We start from the raw sequence: 15059 nt of genomic DNA on the forward strand, positions 1-15059 counted from the left end.
AAGGCTGAAGAAGCAGTTTCTGCTCTTGCACCCCTCTTTAAAATAAACAGCTGTATTTTAAGCCAAAAGAACTGTTGTGTTTGAAAGAAAAATATGTACAGTGCCTTGCAAAAGTATTCGGCCCCCTTGAACCTTGCAACCTTTCGCCACATTTCAGGCTTCAAACATAAAGATATAAAATTTTAATTTTTTGTCAAGAATCAACAACAAGTGGGACACAATCGTGAAGTGGAATAAAATTTATTGGTTAATTTAAACTTTTTTAACAAATAAAAAACTGAAAAGTGGGGTGTGCAATATTATTCGGCCCCCTTGCGTTAATACTTTGTAGCGCCACCTTTTGCTCCAATTACAGCTGCAAGTCGCTTGGGGTATGTTTCTATCAGTTTTGCACATCGAGAGACTGACATTCTTGCCCATTCTTCCTTGCAAAACAGCTCGAGCTCAGTGAGGTTGGATGGAGAGTGTTTGTGAACAGCAGTCTTCAGCTCTTTCCACAGATTCTCGATTGGATTCAGGTCTGGACTTTGACTTGGCCATTCTAACACCTGGATACGTTTATTTTTGAACCATTCCATTGTAGATTTGGCTTTATGTTTTGGATCATTGTCCTGTTGGAAGATGAATCTCCGTCCCAGTCTCAGGTCTTGTGCAGATACCAACAGGTTTTCTTCCAGAATGTTCCTGTATTTGGCTGCATCCATCTTCCCGTCAATTTTAATCATCTTCCCTGTCCCTGCTGAAGAAAAGCAGGCCCAAACCATGATGCTGCCACCACCATGTTTGACAGTGGGGATGGTGTGTTCAGGGTGATGAACTGTGTTGCTTTTACGCCAAACATATCGTTTTGCATTGTGGCCAAAAAGTTCAATTTTGGTTTCATCTGACCAGAGCACCTTCTTCCACATGTTTGGGGTGTCTCCCAGGTGGCTTGTGGCAAACTTTAAACGAGACTTTTTATGGATATCTTTGAGAAATGGCTTTCTTCTTGCCACTCTTCCATAAAGGCCAGATTTGTGCAGTGCACGACCGATTGTTGTCCTATGGACAGACTCTCCCACCTCAGCTGTAGATCTCTGCAGTTCATCCAGAGTGATCATGGGCTTCTTGGCTGCATCTCTGATCAGTTTTCTCCTTGTTTGAGAAGAAAGTTTGGAAGGACGGCCGGGTCTTGGTAGATTTGCAGTGGTCTGATGCTCCTTCCATTTCAATATGATGGCTTGCACAGTGCTCCTTGAGATGTTTAAAGCTTGGGAAATCTTTTTGTATCCAAATCCGGCTTTAAACTTCTCCACAATAGTATCTCGGACCTGCCTGGTGTGTTCCTTGGTTTTCATAATGCTCTCTGCACTTTAAACACAACCCTGAGACTATCACAGAGCAGGTGCATTTATACGGAGACTTGATTACACATAGGTGGATTCTATTTATCATCATCGGTCATTTAGGACAACATTGGATCATTCAGAGATCCTCACTGAACTTCTGGAGTGAGTTTGCTGCACTGAAAGTAAAGGGGCCGAATAATATTGCACGCCCCACTTTTCAGTTTTTTATTTGTTAAAAAAGTTTAAATTATCCAATAAATGTTGTTCCACTTCACGATTGTGTCCCACTTGTTGTTGATTCTTGACAAAAAAATTCAATTTCATATCTTTATGTTTGAAGCCTGAAATGTGGTGAAAGGTTGCAAGATTCAAGGGGGCCAAATACTTTTGCAAGGCACTGTATATATGCTGCCATAGCCGATTCATGGCGTATTAAGCCCCCGAAGTATTTTTTATTTGTCCGTTTTACCCTGGAGACCCCCGTTTACAGATGTCGCGCAATCCAACCAAGCCATGAAAAGAAATACATTTATTATTCGAAATGTCATTTTTAGCTTAGAATCATTAATTGATGTCTAATATTTAGTTTAAGAAAAAAAAAGGCTTTAAAAAACTACTCACTCGCATATTTTAAACTTTTGAAAAACTTACGTCACAATGAAAAAAATAGTGTCTGTAAATAAGTCAGTTATCTACATCCTAACTATCGCTTAATTGTTTTTTGTTGTTGTTGTTGTTACTGTCGCATTTTCCCCAATATTTTAGATAATCGATCCAAACAAAGAAAAAGAAAAAAACGTTTAAAAGGGTAAATATCTGAAAAAGAAAATCTCGACCACTCCTTGATGTCTGCGATTTCTGCATCGCGACCCTTGTTATATTACCATGTTTCACCCATAAAATCCTCAAAAATCCAGCTGTGGACATTCACAGCTGTGTCTTGACACTCGGTGATACATGCTACATGGAGTTTTGGGATCGAAAGTAGGTAAGTAGGCGATCATATCTCGTTAAAAATCATTGCGTCTTTAATTATGCTCTTTCATGCTCTCACCTTCACTTAGGGTTTTGCTGTATGATTTGTTTTTTTTTAAATGCCCTCCTGTTCAAAATGTTTCTTCCCCCACAAAATTGAGCTATTAAGCTTTCCAATAATGTATCACACATGCATATAGGACAATTCTGAAATTTGGCCAAATTGGGGGTCTCAGAGTGGAACTTCAAGTCACCTGAGTGTTTTCTGCCATGTACATTGTAGAAAACAGCCAACAATTACATCTCAGATGTCACTAGAAAAACAAAACAACAAATTCACTGTTTTCACTCAAAAAACCTAAGATCTTATTAAAAAATAAATAAATAAAAATGCTCATTTCTTACCTAAAAATGTCATTACGCTTCATAAGACACATCACTTAAAAGATAGTTTTTCCCACGTGATTCAAATGAATTTCCATTTGTGTCAAGCTATATTTAAGTTCTAGCATCGACTTCATGATTATATTGACGGGTCACTCCCTCAGACACTGCCCCACGCCTTTGCGTAGGGGGCCTGCCCACACCCAGCATCAAGAGGAGTTATTCTCAAACACCTGCACGCAGCAATCTAACGCCAGATTTAGGTTGAAAAAGTATGAAAGCTGTCTGTCGTCTCAGGAGTTATTTGTTCAAGGATTCATGGTAATTATTTGATTTTTCGTACCATGCATGCATTTTGAAACGTTGTGGAAAAAAATCAATGGGATAAATTAGCCGCTACAGCATTGGCGTTGTAATTCGCAATATTTACGTAGAATAAATTCTAACTGCCTGTTTTTTTGCTTTTAACCATGAATGGAGACTGTTTTACGTCCATATCTATAAAGAATTCAGGGATTTAAGCATTTATTCACAACAATTTTCAATGTAAAAAGCTCTTTGTGGTGACTAGGCGGCACCACAGTGGTTTAAAGACTATCAGCGCATTCGACATATTTACGTAAAATAAATGCTAACTGTCCATTTTTGTTTTTTGCTTTTAACCAAGAGTCGAGACTGTTTTATTTCCATTTGTATAAAGAATTCAGGGATTTTAGCATTTATTGACAAGAATTTTCAACGTAAAAAGCTCTCTGTGGTGATAAGGTGGTGCCACAGAGACTTAAATACCAACAGCACATTCGATATATTTATGTAAATAAATGCTAACAGCCCGTTTTTTTTTTCCAAGAATCGAGACTGTTTTCCATTCAGATCTATAAAAAATTCAGGGATTTAAGAATTTATTCACAAGAGTTTTCAATGTAAAAAGCTCTATGTTTCCACTAGGTCAGCTTTGACGGAGATAGGCCCCCTATGACCCGGCCCTGCCCCGTTAATACATTATGAAGTCTGTGGTGTTGGTTTTAAGTCCAAGTCTAAATTGCAAATCCTGATAGAATTTTTGAGTTTTTGCAGTGTTCAACATAAATGTATGACACCTGCTGTCTTGGAGCAGATTAGGCATCAGTGCTACTTCGTGTTTTAACCATCAATGACTACGGAGCTAAAATTGACAGTTTTATTATGTTTTTATTTTACACCCTCATCAATCGACAGCACTGTTTTCACAGATTAAATAAAGCCTGTATGAAGGACACATTAGCCACGCATCTACAGTAGTCATAATTAATAGAAACCTAGCCCTCAGCAGGGCTATCATTACGCCAACAAGGTACAGTAACGTAAATCTTATTTATCAGCACTACCTTAAGTTAATTTTATCTTGTCCCGAATATCGTTTCTTCGGTCGGGCGGGTCGCGCGGTGGTGCCCAGCCCAGGTTTTGGGGGCGGTCATCGGTCGCAGGGTCCAGCTGGGGGTGTGGAAGCGTCGGCTGGGCCGCGAGTAGCTGGTGCCGGTTAGGGGTAGTGTTATGCAAGCGCTGTCTTATAGTGAATACATGAAAAAGTGTTCGCCTTGGTTGCCAGCTTGAAATGCTCCCACACATTTAACATTATCTGCTTTTTCTTGGTGTCTTTCTCTTCGCTTTCATCAGCTTCTTCATCGTTACCTCTATAATCATGCGTGGTTGAAATCGAATACATCCGCCACTAGGGTTGTTCCGATCATGTTTTTTTGTAGCCTGGTACTCCAGACTCACCGCTGTTCCAGCTATTGAGTCTGGCCGCCATTAAGCGCATAAAATTTCCAGGGTGGAGCAAGCCACAGCAAACAGACAGCGGAGTGGCGGGACGAGGGACTTGCGCGCGGAAGTAAACATACGAGGAGAGCGGAGTTTATTCAACATGGCTAGCGCTAGACAGACTGTTGTCAATGACTTGTGTCGATGTGTTTTTGGTCATTTAAAACTGATTTTACCGTGGATTGGAACATATTCTCGGATCTCCTGTTCGCCATCTGTGTTGTTGTGGAGACGACTTCCGACGCGGAAGAGTGACATTGCTCGTTAAGAACACGTCACGCAAATAAACGAATCTGATTTCTCGATTGATTTTGTACTTGCTCGAGAGGCCGTTAATGGGCTGGGTCCCAGACTATACTCTCAGTGTTTGGAAAAACACAGGGAGAACAGTCTGGCCTTGCCAGGCAAGTTTTTTTGTTCCCTATCCGATCCCGATCGTTTTAGTTTCAGTGTCTGCCGATCCCGATATTTCCCAATCCGATTGCTTTTTTTTTTTTTTTTTTGCTCCCGATTCAATTCCAATCATTCCCGATAATTTTTCCCGATCATATACATTTTGGCAATGCATTAAGAAAAAAATGAATAAAACTCGTACGAATATATACATTCAACATACAGTACATAAGTACTGTATTTGTTTATTATGACAAATCCTCAAGATGGCATTTACATTATTAACATTCTTTCTGTGAGAGGGATCCATGGATATAAAGACTTGTAATACTCAAAGGATAAATGTGAGTTTGTATATTGTGACTAAATAATGCCATCTAGTGTATTTGTTGAGCTTTCAGTAAATGATACTGTAGCCATTTAATTGTTCTGCCCAAATGCATGATGGGAAGTGCAACCATGACTGTGCGTAGAGGCACCAATTGATATATCTTCTCTGCGTTGGGAAAGAACATAGGGGGTTAAGAAAATGATCAACTACCACCTTTCTTCCTCACATTGCCTCCCACGTTAATTTTAATTGCTGAGAGAGGGAATGTAAGGATTTAGCCAAATAAAAAAAGGCTCCAAAGGCTGTCAAAATTCTCTCTATTCATTATACGCTGCGTTTAGCTGTACATATTGGTAAAACGGCGCCTTTATAAATTGAACGCGACAATGCGTGAGTGGGCCGTGCGGCGCATGCATTAATTATTTAACGTGATCAATTAAGGAAAAATATTACCGCCGTTAGCGCAATAGATTTGATAGCCCTACTTTAAGCCACAACTACTCTGGATGAGTGTAAGACATTTTATCTGTCATGTTATATACAATTATAAAACAATTTAAATTAAAAAATATATATATATATATATATATATAAAAAAAGCATTTCCGATATTTTTTTGCCGATTCCGATACTTTGAAAATGACGTGATCGGACCCGATCGATCGGGACATCTTTATCCGCCACATTAAAAGTAGTCCGGGCAAAATATCATGCTTAGAGCTGGCAAAATAAAACGATTCCACGAGGCGGAGAAAATTCCTCGATCGATTTTTTAAAAATCGAGTTACTCGAATTATTCGAGTGATCGTTTCAGCTCTAGTTATAATTACTCTTATGGAGGCCTATGGTGTTACATGCTTGGAGGTATTTTAATTTTGTTTTTCGTATTGAGAGGGGAAAGAAGTATTTTCTCAGAACATATATTTTACTGGGAAACCACAACTGAGTATGTATGTAATCACATTTTCTTCACAAAGTTGTAAAAGTAAATCAATGAAAATAATATAATTGATAATATACACACAAAAGTCTACTAATATTGAAAAAACAAAGTTGTGTATTTGATCAAAAAAATCTTAAGGACAAAACAACAAATATGTTAACATTATCAACAATTTTACGCCTCCAATGGATTCCAAATGAGAAAGATGTTGAGCGCCCACATTAGTCAAGGGCTGCGAGATGACCAAAATGTAGAGATTAAGAACAAAAAGCAATTTACAGAATACGCTCTTTTCCCTGTCCCTACTCTGGCGGCTCGTTACATGTAACACTACTGGCATCTAGAGGACATTACACTGTACTGCATGGCAACGACTCAGAACGGTTGGTATTCAAAACGTGCTCTTTTTAAAAGGTACAAATGTCAATCCAAAATGTACATATTTAAGTAAACTGTACACAAAACATTCGTCAGTCATCGTCATCATGTCAAATAACCCAAAATTTGAAAGTGAAACAAATTATGCCGATATTTAGTTCTATATGATTATTTGAATTTTTTTTTTTTTTGTTTCATCAATACTATACAGTTGTATGTACGTATGTAGTTGAATGTATCAGTCAACTGAAACAATAGGAAATCATTGAAAAATCTTGCGCAGGATTGTTATTCCTTATTATTAAGAAGTCCGATGAAATATTTGAGTATATCTGTCATAAAATGTCTCAAAATAAGCCTTTATATCCCGAAACGATACTTTTCAAGGGATTGTATCTATTTTAAATGTGATGAGATATTTTACTAGAAACAAAGCATATTCTTGGTAAGATTTTTGTTTATTTTTTTTGCAGCTGTCAAGTCATTCAGTCCTTGAGATGGATAAGGCAAAAGGGGGAAGAGAAAAAGTGTTTCCTGGGGGCTTTTTAATATAATGATGAAGTCAGTGCCTCCTCAATGTTGCACAATTTAGAATGTGTCCTTCTAATACTCACTCACACACACGCACAACAATACTGTTCCCTCCCACAGGCCTGCAATCAAAAAAGGACCTCATCCTCTACTATTCATGGTCATCACCAAAACCCCCACTCTGCCCCACTGTTCTTTTTTCAGCTCACCATCCATCGGACTGACAGCTGACATATCGCCATGGTGACGCCACTAACGAGCTGTGGCACATGACCTTCAAAGGGGTCAAGTCAGAACTGGTCATTAACCAAACAACGCGAGCGAGAGATGGACGTTGGAAGAATAAGATATCACGTCTGTTTTTTTTCCACAATTAGCCACTACACGTGATTCAAACAACAAAAACACGTAACAATTACTTTTGATTATGAGTGTGTAGTATATAGCAACCAATTTGCCCAACCTAGTCACTGATTGTGCATGCATTTCAATTGCTGAAGACAAAACTGAGGGGAAAATGACTCAAGAACAAGCAGGAACTAAAGTCAGCTAAGTAGAAGCCTGGAAATCGTCACCATCAGTGACAAGCATTTGCCACCAAAACAGATAGCTAGTGAATAGACTCCACCATCAGTTGACAAGACAGCTCCCACAGACATTACGCCACACCTTCCCGTAGAGGGCCGACCAAGGCAGATCGTTGAGTTGGCGATCACTGTGATGAACTCAAACACACGCTGCGTTCTAACACCAGATTTAGGTGGAAACAGGATGAATGTTTTACTGCATACAAGCAGGCAGGTAATCATTATATATAATTATATATAACTTTTGCTTGAAATATTTACGTAAAATGAATGATAACTGCCCATTTTTGGTTTTTAACCAACAATCTAGACTGTTTTACGTTCATATCTATAGAAATTGCGCAATTTGAGCATTTATTTACAAGAATTTTCAATTTGAAAAGCTCTTTGTTTCATGACGGCCGCCATGTTGGATTACACAATACTAACTTTGGCTTGAAATATTTACGTAAAATGAAGGATAACTGCCCGTTTTTGGATTTTAACCAGGAATCCAGGCTGTTTTACATTCATTTCTATAGATATTGCACATTTTAAGCATTTATTAACAAGAATTTTCAACTTAAAAAGCTCTTTGTTTGGCGACGGCCGCCATGTTGGGTTTTGTAAAAAAAAAAAAAAAAAAAAAAAAAAAAAAAAAAAAAAAAAACATTTAAAATGCGTATTTTGATAGAATTGTATTCATGCTTAAAACACAACCATTATACATCATATTTTGTACGCTTTTGTTATGCTTGCATGAGAACATTGTAGCATAGAGCGTCATTGTTATATTAATCTGTTTGAGTGTGCCTTCCCATGGCCTTAACGATTGTATCACAAAATGCCCAAATATGGACTGTTATGTTCCTATGTTTTTCAATATGCCCTGAATGAATACAAGGGAGGACTGTGGTTTCTTATCATCGTTCTAGCCAGAGCCGGTGTTCAAGGTCTCAGCTCAAAGATGTTTTTGTATGGAAAAATACCCAGGTTTGCGAGATGATGAGTTTCGTTTCTTAGTAAGTTTTGTTTCACGGTGGGCTTCGGCACCGCCCTTTCAACAGTATAAATGTCCAGCCTCTTTATACTTCTTTGTACTTTCTGGGTAATCACAGCTCCTGTCTGAATCACATCATTTTGTACCCAAGAGCGCTTGTCCATACAGCCTTCGAAACAAAGCAATCCATGGTTGGGGTCGTATTCATTTCTCTAATCGAGTTATCGAGGTAACACGTCTTGGAGTTGAAATTTGAGCTTCCGACATTTTTAACTTGGTCCTTCGAGCTGGATGCCAATGCCCTTCGACGGTCTGAAAACGTCTGACAGGTGCGCACCGCCCATAGCCTTACAACCTCCGGGGAACTGGACGCGGACATCCTCCATCAGTGAATTGCAAACAGCATTTGAACCTGAGAACGAATCAACCAGCAACCAGGATTGAACAAGGTTAGTGTTAATTGTTGTAATGAACACAGGATACACTGGAAAGGCGGACACGTTTGGGAAGCATAGGTCCCACGTGAGACAAATTTATTTTCTCAGGTTAAGTTGTATACAACAGGATACACTGGGATTTGTATGTCCCGTGTAATTGGATGCGTTGGGAACGTACATCCCACATAAGACGAGTTTCTTCGTCAGGATAGACTTGGTCGTCGACACCACAGTCTAATTGTATTTTAAGAAAAGCAATCCATGGTTGGGGTCTGGTTCATTTCTGTAATCGAGCTATCGAGGTAACACTTGTCTTGGAGTTCAAAATTGAATTTCCCTGACACGTATGACACCAAAAAGTATGTTTATTACATATTTCACGTGATGTTTTAATGCTCCTGAATGAAATGGACCGCTTGGATTTGTGTGGAAGTGATAGTTTTATATATTCATTTTTTTAATCCCGCGCCATGAAAAAAAATGACTTCCGGCTCCTAACTTGGGTTTAGGACGAATGCGAATGTGACGTCACCTGGGTCAGCATCTCACAATACAGCATTGCTTTATAGCATGCAGATGGACTGCGGATTCAGCTGATTTTGCGGATTAATTCGTTTATCTTTCGCATCAAGCTAGCCAACGGCTGCAGGCTTTTGTGGCTGCAGCAGGCAGGGAGAGGGGTGTTAGCCTTTTTGGGTTTCAGAAAATTCCCGTTCACCTCGAGATCGGCCGCAACAAGTGTGCGACAACTGTGGGAGTATTGGACTTAAGAGGAAGTGAGTAAACATCGTGTTTTGTATTATGTGAAATACTGGGATCATTTTAATACAGAGGTGGCTTGCATTTTGTGGCTGACATGGTCCTTGTCCACTCGGCCGACGACCGGGAGAGCACTGTTACTGCCCTGTTTGTGGTCCCGGTGTTCTGTCAAATTTTCCACACGATCAGAAATTGCAACTTTGTGTTAAAAAAGGCCACAAATACAGCGATTACAAAGTAAAAACTACAAACTTTCTTTGAATAAAGGACTATTTACTTACGTTTGATCATGGATGGGCATGTAGAAAAGCTCTCCTCAGACACATTCTGCCATGTTGCTGCACAACAACTGCAGCCGCTCTCGTATGACTCTCTCGCTCTTTACGTCTTCGCGGTGTAGTAAAGCATTATTTTTTCCGACGTCGCCCGGTTTGTCCGGCGGTCATTGTTCAGATGCTTCCCCGCAAACGAGCCCTCTGCCCTCAGCAGGGGAACGACAAGCTCTAACTTGCTCACCGCCGGGTGGGTTTCCGATCGGCGAAGACAATCGACAACTCCGCCGCCGTGTGAAATGATCCGGGTTAGTTACGTGTGATTTGATCCGGGTTAGTTATGTGTGATTTTTCACTTCGACGACTTTGAAACATCACTCGGTTCGGGTTAGCATGTCGGCTAGCTGTCAAGCCTCTTGGTTTGTTTACATTCTCCAACGCCGGGGCAGAGAAACGACAAAAGCCCGACTAACTACAGTGGCATAAAATATCGTTTGGGAGGTGCGACAGTAAAGGTGAAGTCGACAGTTTAGACCATTATGGAGTAATTTTGCTATGTTGTACTGAATAAATGTATTTATATTGTTTCATATTCCATTTAGCACAAGACTTATTTGTCATGACCATACCATTTATTTAGCTACTGGGGAAAAATACGTGGATAAAAAGAATATCCTGTAGAAATATTGGAGTAGCGCGACTGAAACAAGACATTTTGCGGCTCTCTTCGTTGCATTTTCCTCGTTCTGACTAATTCCCCCTCAATGGACTGAATAGTAAAACAGATTAAACCATTTTCCTGCTGACATCATCCTCCAGTTGGGGACGCTAGAGCCCTATAATGGTAGGCGTGGGTAACCGGCAGATTAAAAGACTAATTTCTCGTTATCTGCGCTTTGCCAAATTGGTGTATATATAGTCGAATCTTCTCAAAATCTGATTCTAATTCACATAATAATGCTATTTAAGACTTTTTTTCTCCTGTCGTAAGCACTTTAAGTTGTTATTTCTGGTAAAAACTTGTATATGTTAATTATTATTATTGATCCTGAAAACATGTGATTATCTCTACATTTGGTGATTTTTGGGCATCTAGCATTAAATCTGAGAATTTTATAGCCATTTTAAGTTTTGTTATACTTATATAAAAAATAATTAATCGGGATTTTATTATAGAGCGACACTGAATTTTTTTGATGCCGCTGCTCCTGGAGATCAAAAATGCCTAAGGGAGGTGCCTGTTTTGGTTTTAGGTCGCTAGTTTATATGGTTTTGAAAATATCTGGACTTAAATACTCAACATCAAAAACAGAACACCTCAGTAACTACAACAACAAGATGTACATACAAATATTTACTGAAATTTTAGTTAGACACAGCCACTGAATTTGATTTAAAAAAAAACGAAGGAGCCTTTGCTCTGGCAAAAGCAGGGAGGGTTGCATGTGACAGAAAGTAGACTAAACTTCATCAACTGCATCCCTGACTTATTTTAAGATGAACAAGGAATACAAAGGTGAAAAGATACTGCCAAGCATAAGCATAGGAGAGTCCTGATCATGTCTAAGTGAATTAAGGCCAGTAGGGTGGCTGCTGGGTAACAGGCAGAGTCACAGATACAGCTCTGAGCCCTCAGTCAATGGCATCACTGGCTGCCGTCACGTCGAGGACATTGGCCTGGCAGGCAACAGAAGGTTGTCTAGTGGCCAGCTCTAAGGGCTACGTGGGTCGCACAAAGTCATTAGTTGCCTCTGTTTGTAACGTGATGACTTGGAGGCCCTGTGGGGTAGTTGAAGAGGAGCAGGGAGAACATAATTTTTGCCCTCCCACCCGACTGTAAACACACGGAAGAAACCGAGGCCTGCCAATGCAGCAGTCCCTTCCTGGGGCAAAGTCATAAGCGTGGGTCCCCCTATCCTTCTCTATGTTACTGGTGGTCTGTTAGGGAGACACACACACACCCTTGAGCCTGACAGATAAAATGACTGCCCCCCCCCCCTAGCTGTCCAAATATCCAAAGAGACGGATACACACTTTGATACCTCATTACAGCCTCTGAGCACACAAGCAACCTTCCTGATAATTATAAACAACAGATCAGATCTGTCAGAAAAGACAAAAGGCGGCAATAATATCATCAACTAATCCGCTACAGATGATAAAAACTTGACAGGACAATGTGTTGTTGATGTAGGGGGTTTGGTGATGCGTCTGCTGGATGCAAAAGTGTGATTCAGTGATTATTTTATTTTGACAGATCAATTAAAGAAACAAGAGAAAGTATTTTGCAATTATTCTTGCAACAGGATAATGAGCCATAACCAAACTAAAAACATCCAAAAATGGCTTAGATTGAGACATTGGATGTAGTGGTGCAACAATTAATCGACAATTAATTGAGTAGCAAATTAATCGACAACTATCTTGATAATCGTTTAGGACCTTCTTCACCTTAAACTTGTCCAAATTTTTTAAATTATAATGTACATACTGTATATAAGTTTTTGGTTGTAAATATCAGATTTCTTCATATTTTTGTTCAGACAAAATAGGATATGACCCAAAATATGTGATTACTTTGGAAAACAACAATTCCCTTTTTGCCAATTTTCCAACATCTTACCGTCTAAACTAGCTTTTTAATAAGGGTGGAATAACTAATCGAGTAAATTGATTAAATTCGATTAATAAATTAGTTGCCAACAAATTTGATAACCCATATAGTTGTAGACTACAGTTAAGTCAGGCAGCTGTCATAAAATATTTTTGTAGGAAATAGTCCTCCATTTCGTCTTCAATGTTACTTACAACATGCTAATAACAACTTCAAGTTAAATTGTGAAAGTAACTGAAAAATAGGGATGTGACAAAATATCGAAATGGTGATACAGCGAGATACTTTGTACCCCCAAAGGTTATCGATATGATCCTGCCAAGAATCTAGATAGCGTTTTAAAAATGTGTCAATGTCTAAAAAAAATATAAAATAAATCAAAGGGACCAACAAGTTGCTACCAAAATCTTCCACTATAATAGTGTCTCAATTAACTCCAAGGTTGCATTGACGGTGCTCGACGTCCAATCCATTTAGACTAGAAACGTACTGTATATATATATATATATATATATATATATATATATATATATACATACATATTGCTATAACGAACTCTGTACATATGAGATGGTACAAAAATAATACATGATTTTAAATAAATGATAAATCAACTAGGTCAATCAGATAGTCTGCTGAAAGTGGATGTTCTGAGAATCTAAAGAAATAAAGAAAATTGATACAAATTTGAAACGTAAACCCACTACAGGTAGTCCCCGGGTTACGTTCGTAGGCTGGTGATGTAACCCAAATTTTCGCGTAAATCGGAATAAACCATTTAAGTAACCCAAGTTACCCCCTAAACCTGACAGGGGTGACAGGGGATCCTGACATGGCAAGAACTAGGTACTGTTTACGCAACAAAAAAAAACTAGAGACAGTACGGCGGACGAGACTCTGGCATCGTAGTCGAAATCACGTAAGTCGTAACCCTAAAGGCCGAGTTATACTTCTGCGTCAGACCTGCGCCGTCAAGGAAGACCCGAGTTACGACCCTGCGCCGTAGCCTGACGTGCTCCTCTCGAATTTTTGAACCTTCGCGTCGCGTAGACGCGTATGACGTGGCAGAAACGGACTGTGATTGGTCCACTCAGACTGTTGTTTCCGGTTCAGCGCGAAATCACCGCCATTGTAGAATAGAATCAAACATTATTTTCTACACGAAAAATGGACCAAGCCGACGGGAGTATCTTCGAAGAGCAAGTCTCGTCAAGACATTATTGTGATTGCCAAATGGCAAGGTCGGCGATAAAAAAAAAATAAATAAATAATGGAAGAACCACCGAGACGTGTGTGTTTGGAATCGAGTGGCCACACGAAGCGGTGACCCAGTCGGCCAAAAACTGCCAACCTTTTATCACTTTATGTCGTATTTTTGGTTGGTGCACTTCATCATTTATTGTGTACATATGTTTGCTGTGAGTCTGTGACTTATTAACGTGTCACACTTCAAGTATATGAAGAATAAAGCACAGATTTGGTGTCAAAAGAGTTGTTTTGATGTTTAATTTTCAATAACAGACAGTTTACACACACAATACATCATCACTGATTGAGAGTGCCTCGGTGCTTTTTATGATAACCTTAAAATCAAGCCTCCCAACGCAGTTTGGGAAGTTCCCTAGACGCCAGAAATCTGCTATGGCTTCCCACTGGCTGGTTGTAGGACACGGCAAACAAATCGGGCTGGAGGGCTTTGCAGACTGAACGCAGTGCTCGACGCCAGTTTGAAGCTAACCGCCACAGCTAGCTCTCTCCACCTGAGTCTAAAACTCTCTGTGCGGCATCAAAAGTCGGCCAGACCGCCTCGAAACCGTCTTCTGTGTCGCCTGCCCCTCAACATTTGTATGTTTAATATTTATTCAATGTAGATGAGCAGAATATTTACTTTCAAGAGTTCCATCTTGCATTGTTTATTTGTACTCCGTTAAACTAGACTAGCGGAAGTCAACAAGCATGCCCCAAAACCGTACAAACATAACGCCACACCCCTCTAGTGGCTTGGCGGTGAAATACAGGGCAACGTGTTCCCTCACCACAAAACTATCGAATGTCGAATGACGCCGCAGTCTCTGCGCCGTCACCGCAACGCGGGAGTATAACTCATGCTTGAGACTACCTGTATACTAATAGGGTATTGGCAGGACAGCTACTACTGTTTTGTATATGGTTTTTGAGCTGACTCACAAACTTGTGTGACATGGATTGACATCAAGTTAAAGCCTAGAAGGAGCCGTGTGGTCACAAATTAACACTCCAAAATGTCTTCATGTCAGGAACACACACAACCACCATGTTGCCCTGTGCCGCCTGCTCAAACAGCTCCGTTCCATTGTTCAGTCAGC

At 39.7% G+C, this 15059-nt stretch overlaps 1 protein-coding gene across 2 annotated transcripts in view; it reads right to left on the reverse strand.

The window, feature by feature from the left end:
• Nucleotides 1–15059, reverse strand: part of srbd1 (S1 RNA binding domain 1) — a 110904-nt gene that overhangs the window by 43966 nt on the left and 51879 nt on the right. The gene's annotated exons all lie outside the window — the stretch shown is intronic.

The sequence above is a fragment of the Corythoichthys intestinalis genome, chromosome 10 (genome assembly GCF_030265065.1).
Source record: "Corythoichthys intestinalis isolate RoL2023-P3 chromosome 10, ASM3026506v1, whole genome shotgun sequence".
Taxonomy (NCBI): Eukaryota; Metazoa; Chordata; class Actinopteri; order Syngnathiformes; family Syngnathidae; genus Corythoichthys; species Corythoichthys intestinalis.